The sequence below is a fragment of the Panthera onca genome, chromosome B1, assembly GCF_046562875.1.
Source record: "Panthera onca isolate mPanOnc1 chromosome B1, mPanOnc1 haplotype 2, whole genome shotgun sequence".
NCBI lineage: Eukaryota > Metazoa > Chordata > Mammalia > Carnivora > Felidae > Panthera > Panthera onca.
Genome location: NC_138342.1, coordinates 150,408,553 through 150,430,959, shown reverse-complemented (window position 1 = coordinate 150,430,959; position 22,407 = coordinate 150,408,553). Strand labels below are relative to the sequence as shown.

The 22,407-nt window shown below is 36.8% G+C and overlaps 1 long non-coding RNA gene across 1 annotated transcript in view; it reads left to right on the top strand.

Moving 5' to 3' along the window:
* The window catches only part of LOC144616020 (uncharacterized), a 56,152-nt gene extending 40,612 nt beyond the window's left edge, over nucleotides 1-15,540 (top strand). Inside the window, exons 2-3 of the long non-coding RNA XR_013554875.2 lie at nucleotides 6,594-6,697; nucleotides 15,401-15,540. This is a non-coding gene — a long non-coding RNA (uncharacterized LOC144616020). The remainder of the gene's footprint in view (nucleotides 1-6,593; nucleotides 6,698-15,400) is intronic.
* The last annotated feature ends 6,867 nt before the right edge of the window (nucleotides 15,541-22,407 follow it).

Below are 22,407 nucleotides of genomic sequence, written 5' to 3'. Positions count from 1 at the left end.
AGTATCTCCCTCACAGGGCTTTTATAAGGATTTAACAGAACACATAAAAATAATCAAGTTGTGTACAGAAGTTATTAATTACCATTACTATGATTATTTTATTAAACATATTCAAGGCATCTTTGGGGTTCACTACAAACTGAGAGATAGACACAAAGTAGAAAAATACTCTGCTGTACAAATTACACAGGTATACTCTTTGAAATTAGCAAATTGTTTGCTACTCTTTTATGTGAATAAAGGTTATAAACTTTAAGATAATTATATGCAGATACTTTTGAGATATTACATTGCCTTTTTCACATATTTAAGTTTCCAAATCCCTATAAATCTGAAGTAGGTATTTATGCTCTACTGAGCCAAGAAAATTGAGGCAAATAGGGAGAAAATTAGTTGTTTATTTCAAAAACAGGTTAGTCTCAGAACAGCAGTAAACATAAAATCTCCCAGTTTCAGGTCTCTGTTTCCTTCCATAGCTTATTCAGTATGCAGTCCCTAGTCGTAGAGCCTCACAATGTTAATTATTATAAGATTGATTCCTTATATTCTGTTAAGTATTTACAAGGTGGTGTTTTAAATGGGAAGTCAGATGCCTGAGTTTATACATTTATTTTGCCTCTGATTCCCTCAAAAGTATTAACTGAGCATTTGCTATAAGCCCAGGCACTATACAAGGTACAGAGAACAAAACAGACAAAAACATCCACTGTCCTGGAGCTTACGTTCTGAAATTGGAAGGACAACATACAGCATTAAGTAAAATGCGTAAAATGCTACAAGGTTCTGAGGAGAAAAATAAAACAGGAAAGGAGGATAAGGGGTGCGAAAGTGAAGGAGAAGATGCAGTTTTGTACAGGGTGGCCCAGCAAGGCATTGCCAGGATGGGGCCATTTGAGGCAACATAAAGGTGAGGGGTGAGCCTTGGGGAGAGCTGGAGGAAGAAAGTGCTAGACTGAGGAATCACAAGTGCCCGGAGGTGCGAGCATGCAGGCCGTGTTTAGAGCCAGGTGGCCCATGTACAAGTAGGAGCTGAACTCAAGAAATAGCAGACCCTGGGGCGCCTGGGTGGCGCAGTCGGTTAAGCGTCCGACTTCAGCCAGGTCACGATCTCGCGGTCCGTGAGTTCGAGCCCCGCGTCAGGCTCTGGGCTGATGGCTCGGAGCCTGGAGCCTGTTTCCGATTCTGTGTCTCCCTCTCTCTCTGCCCCTCCCCCGTTCATGCTCTGTCTCTCTCTGTCCCAAAAATAAATTAAAAAAAAAAAAAAAAAAAAAAAGAAATAGCAGACCCAACCCACGTGCTTTTACTCCAAATGAGGTGGGAAGTTATTGCGGGGTGAAGAGCAGAAAAATACCCTGCTCCCATGAGTTTTAACACCATCATTGGCCGAGATGTGAGTAGATTTAGGGAAAGCAGAGCAGAAACAGTAACAACAGTTACAGGTGATGGAAGATGGGGACTTCCAGTGGCGCAGGAGGTCAGCAGAGGACGTGAGAAGTAACTGGAGACTGAATCTATTTTGAAAATCTAAACTCATGGCAGAGAACCCTGGCTGTCCTCCTATATCTATTCTCTCCTTCCTGGGCATAAGAATGCCCAGCTAGAACCTAGATTTCCAAGCTTGCTGCGCAGTGTCCATAGGACTAGTTTCTCGCCAATGGGATGTTTCTTGTTTTTTTTATTTTTTTTAAATGTTTATTTATTTTTGAGAGAGAGAGAGAGAGAGCACATACATGCGTGAGCGGGGGAGGACCGGGCGGAGGCAGGTGGTGGGACAGGGAATCTGAATCAGGATCTGTGCTGACAGCAGAGAGCCTGATGTGGGGCTCAAGCTCATGAACGGTGAGATCACGACCTGAGCCGAAGTCTGATTCTTAACTGACTGAGCCACCCAGACGCCCCACTCACCAACGGATGTTAAGTGGAAATGCTATGTCAGCTCCTAGCCATCTTCCTAAAGATGGCTGCCTTGCATTAGCTTCTCCTTTTTCCTACATTCCTTCTGGAAATGAAGCGCCTCAGAAGGTGCTTAGAATGGCAATGACTGGAGCACCTTAGGCTGTGTTGAGGAAGGCATATCTGCCACTGCCTGGGAGACCTTGGCTACTTTATTGAACTCTTATCCAACAAAGAACTAACTTTGGGGGTCTTAAGCCTCTATTTCGTGGTCTCCTTATTAGAACAGCTCAGCCTCTGCCCCAGTAGGAGTTCATAGGATTTGTGGATGGATCAGCCGTGAATGTGGGAGAATGAAAAGAGTCAACAATAACCATGAAGACTTAGGTGAATGTGGGAGAATGAAAAGAATCAGCAATAACCACGAAGACTTAGACTTAGCTCAGGTAGAAAGAGATTGCCATTTACTGAGATGTAGGTAACTATGGGAAGGAAGAACAGTTTGGGCAAGAAGATCAAAAATATAATTTGGCCACATGGTGCATTGAAGACATCTGTTAAGCATGCCTTTTAAAAATAATTTTTCACTAGACTAACTCATGCATTTTAAAAAACTAAACTCTCTAAGTGCACTAAGTACTGTACAAAACTAAAAAGAGATATTCTTTTTTTCTCAAGGGGTTCACGGTTTAATGGAAGTCATTTAATGGGCAGAGTGTCAGATTAAAATTACTCCCCACAATAGGAATTTCTAGAGAGAAACTCATTCAAGTTTTAATGGCAGTGGTTTTATTACTTAACCCACTTCATATGAATCATTCTGCTAGAATGCCTTTATGATTGTAGTGATCTTAAAGTATAAATATTTGTCAAACATATGCAAATGGCATCCTGCATCTCTCTTTTTTTGTGTACAAGCTGATTTTAAATGACCAGATGATCTTACTTTTGTATAACTGAATTTAAAGGGTTTTTTGTGGTTTTTTTTAGTAAAATTTTGAATAGTTTTGGTCTAATCCAAAGAAGTGATATTGCTGTTTGCTACATTTCCCATCTTTGTCTTCTCTATAACTGGCCCCACCCAATTAATAACAAAGTCAAGGCTGGATATCAAGAGGCAACACAGGGGCAGCTAAGGAAAATGTTTTTGAGCGCTTTAGAATCACCTCCTTTTACGTCTATCGATTGTGTTTCAGGTACATGTTTTGCATTCTTCCACTGAATAAAGTTCTCTCAAAGTCCAAGACCACCACTGAGGCTGCTCCTTTAGCCTGTGGACCTTGTTTTGACGTGAGACGTGACCACTGTTCAGTAAATACTTGTTGGTTGAATAATTAGTAAGTCCGTAAATAATTTTCCTGAGCTGGCCATCATTTTGTGGAAAAATTTCCCATGATGGATTAAAGCAAATAAATACATACAGAAACACATAAATACATAAATACCTTAATAAACACAAAGTCAGCGCATACATAAAGTAGCCTAATTTTTCCTGTGTACACAATACTTAGATTAAAGCGTAACGGCTAAAATAAAATTAGATGAGCCTAAGATTATTGTTTACTGGGTTATTAATGTCATGACTGCCGGGGTGACTATCTGAAACTGAAAACTATACTGTCTATTACAGCAACTCTCCGTGTACCATTTGAACTATTTTAATGCTCCAACTTTCTACTGACATCTTTTTTGCTAGAGAGCTTTTACAAAATGTGGTACCCATTCCATCTTGGGCACTGCTTCCCTGAGCCTTGACCCAGAGGCATTTTTCATTGTGTCATGGGCTGGAAATAGAGTTGTTTTGGATCAGAAATCTGCATGGTCTGGAAGCATGGTATGATGAAACTCGTGTCCTTTTAGCCAGGAAGAATTGAATAGCCTCAGTGCAATGGCAATGGAAAGAACACAGTGCCAGAATTTCACTCTGTTCTTCCCTTCCCCCATCCGTATGCTTCATGGGATTTTTGTTGTTGATGTTGTTGTTTTTAACCCAAGAAGGAGATACATTTATTATTTCCCACAGGGAGCTCTTAAAGTCTCTCTATCTTACTCCAAATCCAGCTGGCTGAACTCAGTGGTGCCGTCACAAACATTTCCTATCCTTTCATACCTATTTGTCTAATGACCCTAGTATGATATATTGTCATGTTCCATGAACTGGTATTGGGCTTTGGCCATATGCATGTAGTAATGAAAAAATACTTTCTACTTACACTTTCCTGGAAACTTTGCTTTCTTGCTTTATTAATACTTATAAAAGTTTACTCAGTTTAGCAGAAATATGATATTCTAAGCAATTTAAAAAAATTGAGTAAATTTTGCACTTTGACAAGTATTGTAATGGAAGAAAATAAACTTCATGCTTGTGAAGAGTAGTTTTCGAACGTCTTCCAAAATGTGTATATATATAAATGTATATATCTATATATATATACATTTTAACTATAAGAACAATTTTCACAATGACCTTATTGTAGTGTATTCAAAATAAAAGCATGAACGAATAACTAAAGAGCCCAGTAAAAAATGGAAGCATATATCAATATTTGTATGAAATTATAAAAGGTTGTCTGAGTGAATGAAGAGACTGGAGATGGGTGGGACTGCACGGAGATGTTTTGAATTTGGCAAATAGAAGTTAATTTGAAAGAGTCTGTTCCTTGTGAATGAGCCCCAGTTAGAAAATAATTAAGAGGGCTAAAGATAGCGTTACATAAAATTCCATAATTTTCCTATACCTGGATAGTATGGATTAATGTTTCTAAACACGATTGTGCTTCAAGATTATTAGGATAAAATTTTTTTTTAATATGCATTCCAGTTTCTACCCCTACACCTTGCCCCAAGAAATTCAGTAGGTCAAAGAAAGTACTTACCTAGATCTTCCTAAGTGCTTCTCATATATGGCTGGGGTTGGAAATACTGAACTGGGGATATTTTACAGAACTTGTGACTTTTTGTTGTTTCCCCAGCACTTTTTCTTTTCTTTTAACATTTTACAATAGGCCTTACGTAGTAATTGCTTTCTTATATTTTATCTCCCCACTGTTTATATGTTCTCTGTGAATAGAGCTGGACATTTCTAATTATATCGTCCCATAGAGTACCTAGTATAATTTTTAGTAAACAGTAGGTACCTAAAAAACAAGTTGAATTGAATTCCTACCCATCCTACATTTTGGTGCGGCTTGGTATTTCCTGTTCACTTATCACTTGACCCCAATCCCTGAATTCAGAACAATATTCAGTTGTTTTTCCAAGACACCAAACCAGAATAAAGTTGAGTGTATAGGGAGTTGTTTTCCAGACCTCTCCTTAGATAATTGCTACAGAAGAAACAACAAAGCCTCATTTGGAGGCGCTTTAATATCATGGTAATTGATCTGTTTTGTTTTCTGAATAAAAATAATTAGGCTGGGGAAATCTCAGTATACTTATGGAAACAGAATACTGGAAAATGAGGGTCTTAGAAAGCGCAGGACGTGTGGTCATTAAGCTCCAAGCATGTTTAGGTGAGTTCATCTCCCATCAGATACACACATGCAGAGTCTAAGCCTAAAAGAGTGTTTTTTTTTTAATATAACAAACACAACATTAACAACAACAAACAAAAACAAAAATTGTTTTTTGTTAATTTTTTGTTTTTGTTTGTTGTTGTTAAACAACAACAAAAAAATCATTTCTGTTTTATAACACATTCTGTGGCCAAAAGTGTTCTAAAAAATTTTTATTATCTGTACCACTCTCATCTAAAAGTAATAAAGTAATATTAGAATACCAAAATTATTGAGAAAGTATGTTTACTTTGGAGACCACTGAAGTATAATTCTTTCCATTTTTGTGAGTTATTTTTTACATCTCTTATTTGTAAAAACAAGGGAAATTACATAGAAAAATATTTCATTTTCAACATGTTAACTACATTACCCATTACATGTTTAAAGGGTCTTCATAGTAAATAAAGCCAAATTTTACTAACATCTTTGGGGGAAATGTAAAATGTAGTGGAATTACAGCTTTAAATTTGTTTGCATAATTGTGCACCTCTGGTGAAATAAAAAAATTATATTTAAAAAAATTAAGAATGCAAATCAAAAGTATTTTCAAGATATAAATACCTGAAATTGTATTGCCATATTACCATGGTCTGCCTTAATTTTACAAAACTTCAAGGTAGACTAACCATGAGAATGATTCAAGTAAACATCGCCGTATATATTGTTTTATTTTAAAACGTAATAGAAAACTTAAGGGAGTGGGAGGAAAGTGGTAATTTTAAACATGCTTACCCCAGCTCAAGTCTGGTTTAGGAAATGTAGCATTTCTTTGATTTTTAATTATTCTTGTATTACTTGTGAATGTGACCACATGACTATAGTTTATGCTATTATGTTGTCAGGCTTCTGATAATGGGAAGGAATGTTTGTTTAGACTGTGTAGCTCTTCACTTTAATTCACTCTGGCTCCAGTGTGACATGTTAAAACTGCTATCAATGGAAAATCCAAATTTCCCAGAAAGACTTAAAACAACAGCAACCCCTGTGAACCAAAATTATCTCCTATTGAGGCTAATTACCTTAGTACACTTAGGAAAGTACTGCCATAGGAAATCTGTTGCCTCGGAGTCTCTCCCCTTCTGCAAAGTGCTTTTAGTTGATACGAGGTTGTATATTTGCTGATTACTCTATTGTATCTTTTAGTACTGGTATAGGTGTGACGAGCAACAAAAGGCTGCAGTGACATATTGTGCCATAAACAAACGTACGACGTAAACCTGTTCTTAGAGAATTGAGCACATTAGGAGGTGAGTTTTAAATGAAAAAAGAATTGGAAAGCTTAAAATATTAGGGGACAAAATAGAACTTACTAAATAAGAAATTGGCTAATCCTGAAGAATTTACATATAGCAAATAGCTTACATAAGATTTGATCAGTAGGTTGTGTTTGCTTATGTGTTCCCATTGTTGTGAACATACTCTTACCATTACCTTTAAAAAGGCCGTTCTACAGGCATGATTTCATGTACAAGATGATGGTTACCCTACTTGTCACTTACAAAAACAACCATAAAATGAAACGTGCAGGCTCAAAATTAACAAGGTACTTCTTGATAATTTTGTAAAAGTCTATTGCTTACTTTAAGTTAGAGTAAAATTGAGTGTGATTGAAATCAACATTTAGTGGATGTTTAAACCAATTATTTCTGGATTGTAGACAGACACATATTGTACTCTTCATTCACCACTATACATTTACTTCCAATAATTGTTGCAAACTGGGCAAACAGGATCTGCCCAGTATGTCTATTCGTGGCCCAGATATGGTACCTAATGCCTCAATATAGGGCATTTTTGTTTATTTGTTAGGGTTTTACCTGTCAATTTTGCTGTCTACTTGATGATTATAATTATTAAATAAATAATTTTCTATAATTATCAATGGGATTGTAAACACATGGGCAAACATGAGAACTGAACTTGAGTGGCCATACTCAGATATAACATGGTCATATACACAATCCAGTATATACATATGTTAATTTTTTAGCTTATCATTAAAACAGAAACACAAAATGTACGTTTTCTTTCAGAGAACTCAGTGATGCCACTTTGAGGGAAAACATCTAATGTAGGTGCTCAATGAATGGTGGCTGTCAAAAGTCTTTGGTTTACAATACTTCACTTGAAATTTTTATGACATGGTTTTTTTATTACTTCTATTCTAATGATATACATCGACTTCGAATCTGCTTTTGGCATTGAGTTTATACGATCAAAATAAAAACTAAAATAAGTATCTGTTATGGTAAAAGGAAACAGTTGTGACAATGCTTTGCAAGGATTTGTAACACTAAATTAGAATGTTTTAAATGAATTAATGAAGATAATATATCTATAGCAGATGCTATGGGTAGAAATGTAAAATACTAGTAACCAGACAGAAAAGCAGAAGTAATCACTCTCCATCAAAAGTAGAGTCAGCTTGTGAAAGTCCTAAACTGTCCACCATACCTCTCGCACAATCTTTCCTTGCACATGAAAAAGTAGAAGCCATAGAAATTCTATTGTAAAGCCTGTCTCTGTCTAAGTGTAAGCTATGTCCAAAGTCATGGTAGCCTCATTCCTCCTCTTTATGATCTACAACCAGTCACTGGTGTTTGGGAACCCTGTCTCAATCTGCCGATTTCTTTTAGAATAATACTTGCCAAACTCCTCCCCCAAGGCCTTTATGAGATGAAGTGTGAGTCGTAAGACCCCGAGTTTCTTCTGCTCATATGTCTTGACGGTGTAGAATGAATATGTTCAAAAGTTATATACATGTGTGTCTCATTTCTTTACATCCTTGAATGAAGGATCAGCTTCTTAAGAACAACTCCCTACATGTATTGGTGCATGAAAAGTGCCTCAAAACTTAGCAGTTTAAAACAAAACGTGTATAATTTTATACAGTTGCTTGTGGGGTCAGAATTCCAAGGACAGATAAACTAGGTGTCTGGCTCATGTCCTGTGCCTGTTTTCTCATGAGGCTGCGGTCAAGGTGTCAGCTAGGGTTGCAACATCCGAAAGCTTGACTGGGGCTGGAGCCTCTGTTTCCAAGGATGCTTACACATGCCTGAAAAGTGAATACTGGTTGTTGGTGGAGACCTCAGTTCCTCTCCATGTGTGCTTCTCCATAGAGCTATTGAAGTACCCTTGCCATGTGGTTGGCTTCCAGAATGATCAATTCGAGAGAGAGGAAAGTGAAGGCTTCCATGTCCATTTTGTCAAATTAGAAGTTACACTGTGATATTCGTAATGTTTTATTGGTTACACAAGTCAGCTCTATTTAAAGTAGAAGGGACTGTTTTTTTGTTTTTTTTTTTTAATTTTTTTTTTCAACGTTTTTTATTTATTTTTGGGACAGAGAGAGACAGAGCATGAACGGGGGAGGGGCAGAGAGAGAGGGAGACACAGAATCGGAAACAGGCTCCAGGCTCCGAGCCATCAGCCCAGAGCCTGATGCGGGGCTCGAACTCACGGACCGCGAGATCGTGACCTGGCTGAAGTCGGATGCTTAACCGACTGCGCCACCCAGGCGCCCCGAAGGGACTGTTTTTGAGAGTGCTGCTATAAACACTGGGGTACAAGTGCCCCTATGCATCAGTACTCCTGTATCCCTTGGGTAAATTCCTAGCAGTGCTATTGATGAATGGTAAAGAAATTGTGGTTTATATACACAATGGAGTACTATGTGGCAATGAGAAAGAATGAAATATGGCCCTTTGTAGCAACATGGATGGAACTGGGGAGTGTTATGCTAAGTGAAATAAGCCATACAGAGAAACACAGATACCATATGGTTTCACTCTTATGTGGATCCTGAGAAACTTAACAGAAACCCATGGGGGAGGGGAAGGAAAAAAAAAAAAAAAGAGGTTAGAGTGGGAGAGAGCCAAAGCATAAGAGACTCTTAAAAACTGAGAACAAACTGAGGGTTGATGGTGGGTGGGAGGGAGGGGGGTGTGAGTGATGGGTATTGAGGAGGGCACCTTTTGGGATGAGCACTGGGTGTTGTATGGAAACCAGTTTGACAATACATTTCATATATTGAAAAAAAAATAATAAACTAGAAGGGACTGAACAACTCTGCATACTATCAGCTAAGAAACACTGAGGACCATCATGGAGGTTGGTTACCACACTCCCATCGTGTGGCAAATTCTTTCTTCCATGGAGCCTCCCAAATCTAGACTTAGGGTAAAAGTATTGAGGCCTAGATGTGGCCCCTGATTCAAGTCACACTCCCCAATTCTGCTATTCTAGTAAGTTACCTAGTATTTTGGTACTGAATCTTACATGTGTCTCTTAAATAGTTCATCTCAGAAGAGTGAGCATATGAGTTCAATTTCACAATGAGCTTCCAACCACCCTTAAGGCATATCTTGATTTTGTCTCCGTCCATTCAATTTGTATTCCCAGTGCCATTCTTCTTACATCAGACCCCTGTTATCTCTTTGGGTGACTGTGGAAATAGCTCCTTAAATGATTTCCCTTCCTCTGATGCTTGATGTCATTGGTCTATTCTCCATACAAACACTGTCCAATAAACCTTTCTATAATGATGCATTGTCCATATGTGGCTGAGCACTTGAAATGTAACTACTTAATTAACTCAAATTAATTTTGTTTAATTTTAATTAATTTAATTTTAAATTCAAATAGCCTCATGTGCTTGTCACTACCATATTGGAGAATACAGTTTGTTCTTTCTTAAACATAGATCTGATTATGCCATATTCTTGCTTAAAATACTTCTATGACTTTTCATTGCCTATGAGGTACAAGTCCAAACTCATTAGCATGGCATTTACCAATCGCCTCCAAAGGTCACAGTCATCTCTTATCGTAGGCATATCTGAATACTCATAATTCCTTGAATCTGTCATGTATTTTCATGCCTCCACTTCTTTGCTGATGCTCTTCCATAGTCTGGAATGTCTGTTCTCTAGCTTTTTTTCCAAAACTACTACCTGTGTTTTAAAACCACCCCAAATTTCACCTCCTTCTCTCAGTTTTCCCTGATGCTCTAAATGCCACACGCTCCCAAGTTAAAATGTTTGCTTTTCCATGCTTTAGTATCGTGTTTATATTTTCCTATTATCTCTTTAATATTACACTTGTCATACGCTGAGTTGCATTAGAATTGTGCAAAGCTTACCTGTGTGTAACTCACACACAGGCCTACCTACACTGAGGCTTATTCACAGTTGATTTCCTCGGTGCCTACCACCTCGAAGATTCTGACAAAATCAGATATTCAGGTCAAATTTTATTTAGCATTTCAGCCTTGCTACATAAAACATTCCCAGGCACCACAATCATTTTGCACATGAAACGCCTCCAGTTTCTGGCTCCTGGAAATCATCTCTTGGACATGTAACTGGGTTACACTCTCAGGATGGCTTCCCTCTCCCCAGACTCAGTTCCATGACATGGGATTGGGGGGTAGAAGCGGGAGTACCTTTGTGGTCAGCTTGAACATGGGAACAAAATAACAGCATCTGCGTTTTAAAAGACTCCACTCTTGAGTCAGTGCCTTCATTCTTCCATCACAGCAAGCATCTTCCCTAGCTTTTGCTGCTTGTGGAAGCAAGCTGCATGAGCATTTCAAGCTCATTATATGTGGGCTATCTTTTGCTTCTTGTTTTACTTAGGAATTAAACCCGTGGTCAGAATGCAAAATAGTGCATTTACTCAATATTTTAAGTAAATTTTGTTCAATATTGATTACCTGAAATGCTCATGCTGCAACAAATGTTTATTTATAAAAGCTTAAATGTTTTATTTTCTCAATATGCCAACTATTGAAAAAAAATCAAAATGATTACATATATGCATTTTCTTCCATAGACTGCTTAAAGCAATTGTAGACTACAACACATGTAAAGAACCTAGAACTGTCCCAACTTCTGTATGCCCAGCCAGAGTTCCTTATGCCTCAGTGATCATCCAAAAAGAGACAGGCCATTTTATTTCCATTTTGTTTGGGCCCGTGGCCCGCTTGATTGACTATTCACTGACTTACAAACCTTCATCACAGACATATTCCGTCATTATCACAATAGCATGCTTGAAAACATAGGTTACTGTCTGAAACTTTTTTAGAACAATTCTCTTATTGGATGGCTGTGGTGGTTAACTTCCTGGACAAATATGTTCAAAATAAGGTTTATGAGAGTACAGCTCAGTGTGAAACCATTTCACATGGAGTAATAGTTCCATTATGAGACCAGTTTTTCCTACTCTCATTTTAGAAACAGTCTTCTGTATTGCTTATCTCTTTCCTCTCACATTTTACCACAGGCAGGGAGGCTGGGTGTTACCTTCAACACACTGCCTGAAAATCCGCTTAGACAGATTTAAACATTCATTAGGTGTATTTTCTATTGTTCAAATTACCACAGGTAATAGTGTTGCCAAACTTCCTCCCACTACATACAAAACTAGGTTCACTTTTCCCAACTTTGAGTCATGTTTTTTTTTACTTTTTCGTACACCTTCACAATAGCCTGCTTGAAGTCCTAACCCTTTCCTTGATGCCTTTCTAGCTTCTTCCGGCCACCCCACCAGATCATAAAGTCAATTTTGTTGTAGGCTGTTGTTAAAGTAGCATCCTACTGTATTTTTCAATCTGAACAGCCACACATAGAAGCTTTGAGATGTTAATGAATACTTGACTACAGAATAACTTAAAGCATAATTTGTTTAAATGTGATTAGTACCTTTTTTATTAACTCTGAAAGTTAGTATTTGTCTCCTTCTTTTCTGATGACTTAAAGAGATGGATGTATTTCATTTCTTCCCACCTTGCCTTAATACTGGAAAACATGTTTATATTTGGCTTTCATGTTTTGAAGCATTTATTGGAGTTAAATTTTAGTTCTTATTTCTTTTGCTTCTTTCTTCTTCTTTTTTTTTTCCTTTGTAACAATCATTTATTCAGAAGTGAAGAAGTACACATGTTGTATTTAAAAGACAGAAATAAAAAGCTGTCCAACTGGGGTGCCTGGGAGGCTCAGTTGGTTAAGTGTCCGACTTCAGCTCAGGTCATGATCTCACAGTTCATGAGTTCAAGCCCCACAACAAGCTCTCTGCTCTCAGCACAGAGCCTGCTTCGTATCCGATGTCCTCTCCCCTCTCTCTCTGCCCCTCTCACCCCTCTCAAAAATAAATAAACATAAAAAAAAGAAATGGTTCAACTTAGGGATAAATTTGAGGATTAAAATTTTCATTCAAAAGAACAAGGACACTAGAAGAGATACTGTGCCTGATCATTTCATTAGCATTATCTTTAAATTTTTGTGTATTATGCAGAAAAAATCTTACAGAATTTGGTTCTGAACAATATCAGTTCTTCAACAGATAAATAATTCATATAATTTGTTTTGTTTTGTTCTGTGTCCACTCAGATAATTTTAAAAGTGATCAGAAATCCCCCCCACACACACCTAATATATATTGCCTAATGATGATGATCAAAAGATTTCTACAACTCAGAAGATTTTATGCTTTTTTTTTTTTTTCATCTTTTCTGTATTTGCATTTATTTATTTGGTATGGTGATTTATTTTCAATTTTTTTTTAAATTCTGGCTAATTGTACAGCACAATATTGGCTTTAAGAGTAGAATTCAGTGATTTATCATTTACATACACCATCCAGTGCTCATCATAACAAGTGTCCTCCTTAATATCCATCCCCCATCTAGCTCATCCCCACCCACAGCCCTCCATCAACCCTCAGTTTGTTCTCTTGTCATAAAGAGTCTCTTACAGTTGTTTCTGTCTCTCTTTTTCCCCCCTCCCATATGTTCATGTGTTTTGTTTCCTAAATTCCACATAGGAGTGACATCATATGGTATTTGTCTTTCTCTGACTGGCTTATTTCACACACTCTAGCTCCATGCATGCCATTGCAAATTCTTTTGCCTCTTTCTTGATTAAGAACCATATAAAAGAGAAAGTGTTGATTTGCCTTCTTAGCATTGTCCTAAATAAATATTCCCCTCATTCTTATTGTCGATGAAAATAAAGAAGAAATAAGAACAAACGGTTAGATACCTTATTAATGCCCTTAAATATTTATGAATGCTCCATGAAGTGTTTATTAAAATTATAGTTGATTTCTCCAAAGAGCACTACTCCTTGTCTTATTTTCCATGTTGAGAGAATATAATTCCTCTTCCCAATTATCAAGGATATGATAAAAGAACAAAATGAAGTCTTTTCACTTTATGTAAACTGATAGTCTAAAAGACATTTCTGGAAAAAACTTAAACTAACAGACTTAGTAATTTCTTATGCTTCTAAGAAGGCAGAAACTTTTAAGCAAGTTTTTTAAAATGAGAGTTTCAAGGGGCACCTGGGTGGGTCCATTGGTTGAGCGTCTGACTTCGGCTCAGGTCATGATCTCATGGTTCATGAGTTTGAGCCCCACATTGGGCTTTGTGCTGACAGCTCAAAGCCTGGAGCTTGCCTCAGATTCTGTGTCTCCTTCTCTTTCTATCCTTCCCTTACTTGCATTCTGTCTCTCTCTCTCTCTAGAAAATAAAAAACGTTAATTTAAAAAAAAAATTAGTTTCAAAATGGTTTGATGTCACCAAGTAAACTAAACAAATTCCAATTTTACATATCTCATGCTGCATATCAAAGGAGAAAATAGCTCTTACATAGTATCAATAGAGAGGGCACAAATTGTAATCTTTTAATCAGTTTTAGTGAGAAAAGAATGAACACTCATGGATGTCAGTGCCATGGAATTTTGAATATACTTTTATTTTATGTTTTGGTATCGTATATTAAAGGGTAGCCCCTCCTTCAATGCCCCTATGACAGTCAAGACTTTTCTCGTTATTTGTATTTCATCAGAATTCCTTACTCATGAAGTATTTCTATAATAATAATAATTAGAAACAAAATATCACCTGCAATTTGATGTTGGTTGGTTGGTTCTAGGTTGACTTCAAACACTTTTATTTACTCCTGTCCTGATTATCTATTACTGCATAACAACCACACTCACACTTGGGCATTTAAAACAGTTTTATTTTGTTCACAATTTTATGTGTAGCTCATCTCTGCTCCTCGTGGGACTAGGACAGCTCAACAGGGCTGGAGAATCCACTTCCAAACTACTTCTATGGCTAGTCAACTTGTTCTGGCTGATGGTTGAAGGCTCAGTTTGGGCTATTGTCTAGGACCTTGGTTCCTCTCCATGTTGGCCACTCCTAGAGTAGCCAGCTTCCTTGGGCAAGTGTTCCTAGAGTTCTGGGCAGAAGCTGTAAGTCCTTTATGAACTATAGTTGCAAAAGTCCCATCTGTACTGCGTTCCACTGTTCAAGCAAGTCTCACTAAGCTCAGACCAAATCAGGGACAAGGGAAGTAAAATCCAGTTCTCAATGAGAGCTGTATACAAAAATGTGCAACCATCTTTAATCTATGACAACTGCAGAAAATGAAAAAAAGATGGATGAGGACCAGAAAAATAAAACCGTTTTACTAAATTGGAAGATAAATCTTCCTTAATCACCTCTTTAATACTCATCTTTTTATTCGTCACTTCTACTATTTTCCCCCTATGTCCTGGTAATAACTACATGTCTACATTATGTTAGTCTTCCTGCCTCTATTATCTTTCCTGCTAATACATCCCAAATGTTAATGTTGGATTACTCTTTCCAAAACACTGCATTCCTCTGGTTTTTTAGTGCCCCCCCACCAAAACTTATGAGACTGAAATCACCTACCTAGGTCTAGAATATAGAAATTATCATAAAAGTATCTACCATCCTCCAAATCTGATCAAAACTTGATTTTCTTTTTATACCTGTTTCCTATTATCTTCCTAGACTTGTTTATTATTCAAGCTTATTCAACTTACTAATTCTTATTCAACTGACTAAAGTCTTCTTAGTCTGGTCATTGTGTCTTTTCTCATTCCACTAACTGAAATGTTCTTATTCCTTCCAGGTTAAATTCTTCCTGGAACATGAAGACTCTCCTAAACAGTAGAGAACTACTCATTCTCTTTTCTAAAACTTCAATACACCATCCTCTCAACTGCATTCAACATTGAATTGTCATAAATAAACATCATTCATGGAAGCATACATTTTCTATTTAGCAAATTGAAAAGTCTTTGATAACTGACACTACTTTTTTTTTGCATTCTACATTTAGAACAGTTTTGGTGCATGAGAGAGACTTAATAATCACTTGTTGCATTGAATTGAATGTGTAGTTTTTCTTGCTACTTCTGTTATACCCAGATCTATTACCTCTACAGTAGTACCTTTCCTGTAGACGTGATAGCGATAGAAATATTTCAGAGTGTTTCTAATTTAGAAATTTAAATCCCCAGTTATAACAGTTAAAATCAATTTGTGTCTTGGGGTGCTTGGGTGGCTCAGTCAGTTAAGCATCTAGCTCTTGATTTTGGCTCAGGTCATGATCTCAGGGTCTTGAGATTGAGTCCCACATTGGGTTCCATGCTGACATGGAGACTGCTTAAGAATCTCTTTCTCTACCTCTACTCTCCCCTGAATTAATAAACAAATAAATAAATAAAATCTGAAAAAAATCAAAAATTCAAAATCAAAAAATCAGTTTATGTTTCATTGAAAATAAATGTTACAATCCAATAATAAAACTTAGGCACAGATACCACCTGAACAGAATAATGCAGTATGATAAAATATTTTTATGACTAAATAAACATGTTTACAAAGTTTATGCCCTACTTTAAGTGCACTCAAAGATAACAGGAATTTATATTTTCCATTTTTACATTATTATTAAATTTTAAAAAATGACTCACAGTCGACCTTTACACAGATGTCCGGTGGTCTCATTAACTTGGTAGTGTTACAGAAATATTTCCATAATTCAGTGATAAAAAAAAAAAAAACAGAATAATCATAGAAAACAGAGCAGAAAAAGAAAAGGAAGGCAATTTTAAGATAACTATAGATAAGTCAGAAAAGTTCAATAAGATTTGGTTCATTTTGATTTGGCTTCTAAATAATATTTAAATATCTGTTTCTTACAATTCAATGATTGCCCTTTCTCAATTGCTTTGCTCTTGAGTTACAACATACAATTATTTAATTTTATAAATTTCTTGCCAAGCAATCCTTTATAAACACATACAACAAACCATAAAACCTTTTCATAAACACAATTATAAAGTTATTTTCATGTCCAAAAACTTTAGAAGAGATTCTTTTTTTCTTTCTGGAATTTGCAATATGCCTTGTTAGCAAAACTTCAAAGTAGGAACATGATTTTGCATCTGGCACATCATAAATAATCGTGCTGGCTGCCAAGTTTCCCACTGATTGAGTTTATACTAACTTAGTAATATGTTTTAGTTAACTAAACCACACTTTGAATCATCATTCCTTTAAGAGACTGAAACCGTAATGGGGAAATAACTGACGTGCCACAGTTAAAAAAATTGATGTCACCCATTTTTACTGCATCAGTATCTCAGTTTCCTATGTTGGGAATCCACAGATTCCAGTTGATACAGAATTTTCTTCACATCGGGATGGCTAATTGGAAATTGTAGTCAAAGTGAAAACCGAAGAGTAAAAACCAGAAACAAGACAAACTGTGACAATTACTTCCATGAACACCGTCTAAAATAATATTTTATCCATGGTTAGAGTAGATGTATATTTATGTACAAGAGCTATTAAAGCTACTAAATCTACTTTATTTAGCTCTAGAAACCCTAAAATAAGATATTCCCTCTGATTACATGTTTTTAATAACTGATGTTATTGGATTCTAAGTCACACACACAATAGCAAGAGCATTAGGCTTTCCCTAGGCTTTCTTCTAGCTCTTTAGGTAATTTATGACTTGGTTTGAAATTGTTTTATTTCTAGTATGTTTTACCAAAACTATGCAAAGAGACGGTAGTAATGTCATTTATCTAGAGCATATTTCTCTAACTAATAATGCTTTAGCTTGTATTATACACTATATTTGTTTTGAACAAAAATTAAACTTTTTTCTACAAAGACAAATAATTATTAAGGATTTAACTGTTTAAGTTTTCTATGAAAAAAATAAAACTACATTTTTTACAATGTGGTTGCCTTTAAAGAAACCCTATTTACATTAAAAGACTAACAACTCCTTTGACATCCCACATAACCAACAGCAAAGAAAGTTTCTGAAGGGAGAGGGGAGAAAGACGATTAAACTCTTCATTACATTCTGTGTAATTTAAATCCAAGATGTAGCATCACATTTCAGGGAAAAAACATTATCAACAAAGAACATTCATCAGAGTTTATGAGTCTAGCGGCACCTGGGTGGCTCAGTCGGTTAAGAGTTGGACTTTTGATTTAGACTCAGGTCATGATCTCACGTTTTGTGGGATTGAGCCCTGCATGGGGCTCTGTGCTGACAGTGCAAAGCCTGCTTGGATTCTCTCTTTCCCTCTCTTTCTGTCCCTCTCCCACTCTCTCAGAATAAATAAATACACTTAAAAAAAATAATAACTCAATTGCATACAGTATTAGTTTCAGGTGTAGAATTTAGAGATTCAACACTTATATACAATACCTGGGCTTGATCACAACTGTGCACTCCTTAATCCCCATCACCTATTTAACCCATTCCCCCACCCACCTCCCCTGTGGTAGACATCAGTTTGTCTTACTGGAATTTAAATAAAAACTTAATGGAAAAAAAGAGAATAATGCAATGAATTGTCATGGCAGTCCTCTCACACAAATGTTACAGTGTAAAACGATGCACGCTCCTGATTGCACTAAATTCCAGTGCGATGGAAATAGTTCCCATAAAAAACTAGCCAAGATCTATTATTGAATTATGCAAAAACAAAGTTCCCAAATATGTCTGTTTTCCTCACTAATATCTCCAATCCTAGAATTCTGTCTAACACATAGTAAGCACTCAATGAATACTGAATGAGAGAAATAAATATTCTTATAAATAATCATAACTATTAATTTTGGGGGAAAAACATACAAAATTTTAAAATCCACTCTATAACTAGACAAATGGGTTAGGCTTTCTAGCTGCCAACAGGATAGCTGAATTAGAAATTCTATAAACTGGTTCTGAAGGCCATGATGATTCAGAGGTTTATCCTGTGGCAATCAGGAGGTTTAAATGCAACCTCATAATTCAGACGATCTAAAGGGCATGTCATTTTAGAGATATGCAATTCATATGCGTAATTTATTTTTTTAAAAAAGATGAAAATGGATGAGCTACATTGAAGGTCTAAAATAATCAGAATTTTGAAAGCAAAGGAGATGCCTCCCTACAACCTATTTACAGTGGAGTTAGAAAGACGGACCTTGAGATTTGCTTGTGAAAATGTTTAAAGCTGTAGGCTGTGAATTGACGGGGTGTGGTAGTGCAGAAGAAAAGACGTGTGTGGACAAATTATGAGGCTTTCCCAGCCCAAGTGCCACTTATTAAGAGTTTATGATCTGCCCACCAAGTGGCCAGATATAGTCCCTACGACCTTCACCACACACTTGGTTATTGGCATTTTGACACCTTTTTTTTTTTTTTTTTTTGCACAGCAGGAGGCATTCCTGACACTATCAATGTAATATACCTGTTTCAGATCACAAACATTACTCATTAACCTTAGGGCAGGAACCTAACAATCAAATATCCTCTGTCACCTAATTCAAGCCAACAGGGGACTAGATAGATAAGAAAACATAATGTAAATAATAGAGAAATACTCAAAAAAATATTGTAGGGCTTTCCTGCTTTCAGAGTCCACAATCTGTTATAGTTCTAGGTTACTAATTATTTTGTGAACACATTACTAAAGAGGAGTTCAAAATACAGACACTATGATGTAGGGGAATTACACTCTTTAGTAGAGCGGCTTTAACTAGTTTTTTCTTTCAGTAACAAAATCTCCATGGTCTCAAATATCACAGAAAAAAGTTTTCAAGAATTAAACATCTTTTTTTTTTTTTCATTTCTTCTCCCTGAAATCTCAACAGTTACCTCTTAGAATCAATCCAAAGTATAATGTTCTCTATTTGGGACACGACCACTCTTCTCTCTGAAACCTGTATTTCCTGTCTTCATATTTTTCAGTTAACCAAATTTGACAATAGTTATCTTAAAAGTTTAGGAGGGATGAGGCTCTTTCTCACTTGTTTTATTTCCCTAACCTCTTGGTAACCAGGGCGAGGACCAAGTTCATGTTATTCCCTGCTCTGCTGATGACCAGATGCCAATTACGTCCCTGTGTGTAATACTATCTGTATTTTAAGACATAAAATGATGAGAATTACTAATACTATTAGATTTTTAAATTCTAAAACACTATTGTATCATTGCGTTGTCCCTAAAGATGACTTTCCGCTTTTAATCAGATGTGATGATAAAAATTGACTTTACCATTTGAGTAGAGCTTATCCCTCAAGATTTTTATGGAAATTAGTTTAGATGAAAGATCTCACATCATATTCTTACCATAGCTCTTCACAAGTTGAATCATGTTTAAAGAGCAACTTTCATAATGCAAATGCTTGTATTACAAGTAGACTGGGATTTTTTGCATATGCAGAGAAGATAAAGGGAAATAATGCAATGCTTTATTTTATTTTATTTTATTTTATTTATATATTATTTATAAAATTTTAATTATTAAACAGGTATCTTATTTTGGGAAGTCTTCAGAGATAACACTTATGTTCATTATATATCATCATAATAAAATTGTTTAGGGGTGCCTGGGGTGGCTCAGCCAGTTAAGTGTCTGACTCTTGATTTCGGCTCAGGTCATGATCTTGTGGTTCATGAGATCAAGCCCCGCATTGGGCTCTGTGCTGATGGTGCAAAGCCTGCTTGGAATTCCCTCTCTATCTCTGCCTCTCCTCTGCTTGTGCTCTCTTGCTCTCTCTCAAAATACATAAATAAACTTAAAAATAAATGAATAAAGCTGTTTAAATGTTGCTGGATCACACTGAAGGAAAATACTCTCTCTTTTCTAATGAGATGTAAGATGCAGTGATGATGGCAAGATGACAGCAGCTGGTTCCTTTCATGACAAGGAGAAGGGTGTGGCCAAGAAAATCTAGGGCAGTATATTTAAAAGCCAGATACATTTCCGAGTCTCCATCTAACTCTCTGCTAGGTGTTCCACTACTGATTTCTTCAGGTCTTGACTTCCGTGCAATCATGTCACCTTCTCCTAAAGCAGGTTCGAGAACAGACAATTGGCAAATCATCCACCTTCCAGGCTGCACCCAGGAGCCTGTAGAAACTTCTGAGTGGCATCTGGGCCATTTCTGAGGTATGACCTAGAGCAGCCCAAGGAAGCTGAACATCCAGGCTTCCCTCTGTACGACTACAGGGAACCACCAAATCTATTTTCATGTAGTCATGTTTCAGAGTGGCTTGGGGCAGTCTAAAGGGAAATTTTTCTCTATAAATTTGAGAGGGAAACAGGAAAAAATAACTTTTCTCTGTGTCTCAATTCCTAGTAAAGACTCTTGAGAGACTAGTTATAGACAAAATAAATTAACTATATTATTTTTCCGTATGTCTAAAGTGCAGTGTGAGTAAATTTGTGTAAAAGTGTAGTGTTAATAAATCTTCTATGTTAGTAATACAGCCAGTCTTCAGGTCTGAAGCCAGAAGCATCGTCAGACTTTGTCCCCAAAGACCATCCCATTCCCAGATAGAATCCCAGTGGCTTATACGTTCTCTGTGGAGGTAATTAACTTTTTTACCCTGCTGCCCATGGAACTTTCATTCGCTCACTACTCGCTGGCCGTGATAGATTGCTAAGGTTACCAATCAACCAGTCTAGACCCTCTTGGTGAGTGACACTATTTCCCTATCAAGCCCAAGTGAAGGGACTGTGGTTGGGAATGCCATCTCATCCCCCAAGGTCAGCCCTAAAGCTAAAGTACATAACTAGGTTAGTTCATGAACTTTCTTCTGCCCTTATAGTTTGTTAATAAAATTCCCAAATTGAGTTCTCCCTCCCTGATTATGGTCCAACTAGCTCTTCAAGATTCCAGTAAGGGTGACCTTATTCTTTTAGTTTCTGGATTCCTTGCCTTCAGAGAACTTGTTATAAGTTTTCCCAAGGATGAGTTGGAGGATATTTGAGTAGAACCTAAAATCACTCACCTAAAAGTGTAGTGCGCTCTCTGCCTTCAACTCAGTGAGCAGCCTAGGGTGAAGCTCAGACATCTGCTCAATCCGTATTTCAACATGAGTTTCTTGTTTATCTGAGGTACTCCTTGAAAGCCTCTTCTATCATCTTTGTAAAGTCTTAATTCCTGTGTCTGGGGGTCCAATAATTAATTCCTAAATCTTCCTTGATAATGTTCCTAGAGGGTTTCACTGAACCTCGATCTCCCCCCTACTCCAAGTTTTAAACACATGTTATATGCTAAGCACTGCACTAGGCATTTAGGCTTTGATTCTTAACCTGAGGGAATTCATAGGGCTGAATGGGAGGCAAACACAGAACACAAGAACTCCAAAAATAACTTATATCTTCACAAAATTAATAATAGAAGCACAAATTAATTCTGAGTCCAGTAAACAGGGAACGCTAGTTACATCCGTCAATATTTTTTTGCTTATAGGAATTGGAATGATCACCCCAAGTATCGCACTGGTTCTGCTCAGAACTGTTAACAATTTACCAAACTTTTACAATTTCTGAGCTACGGCTAAAGCCAGTGCGTCTCTAAACACATCTGAAATGGTTTATTTTGATATTCAGTCCATGTTCAGAAACACCTTGAATCTAATGAAGGATGAAAAATGCATGGCATCTATTGTCTCCTGGATTACCAACTAATGGTAGCACAGTTGACATAACAAAATGAATTTTGCTTAAGGAATCAGACACAACTGGAACTGAGGTTTGAGAGGTGAAAAATGAGTGTTTTATCAGCTAAAGTACTCGGCTCCAAACTCCCCTGCTTCTTAAGTACGGT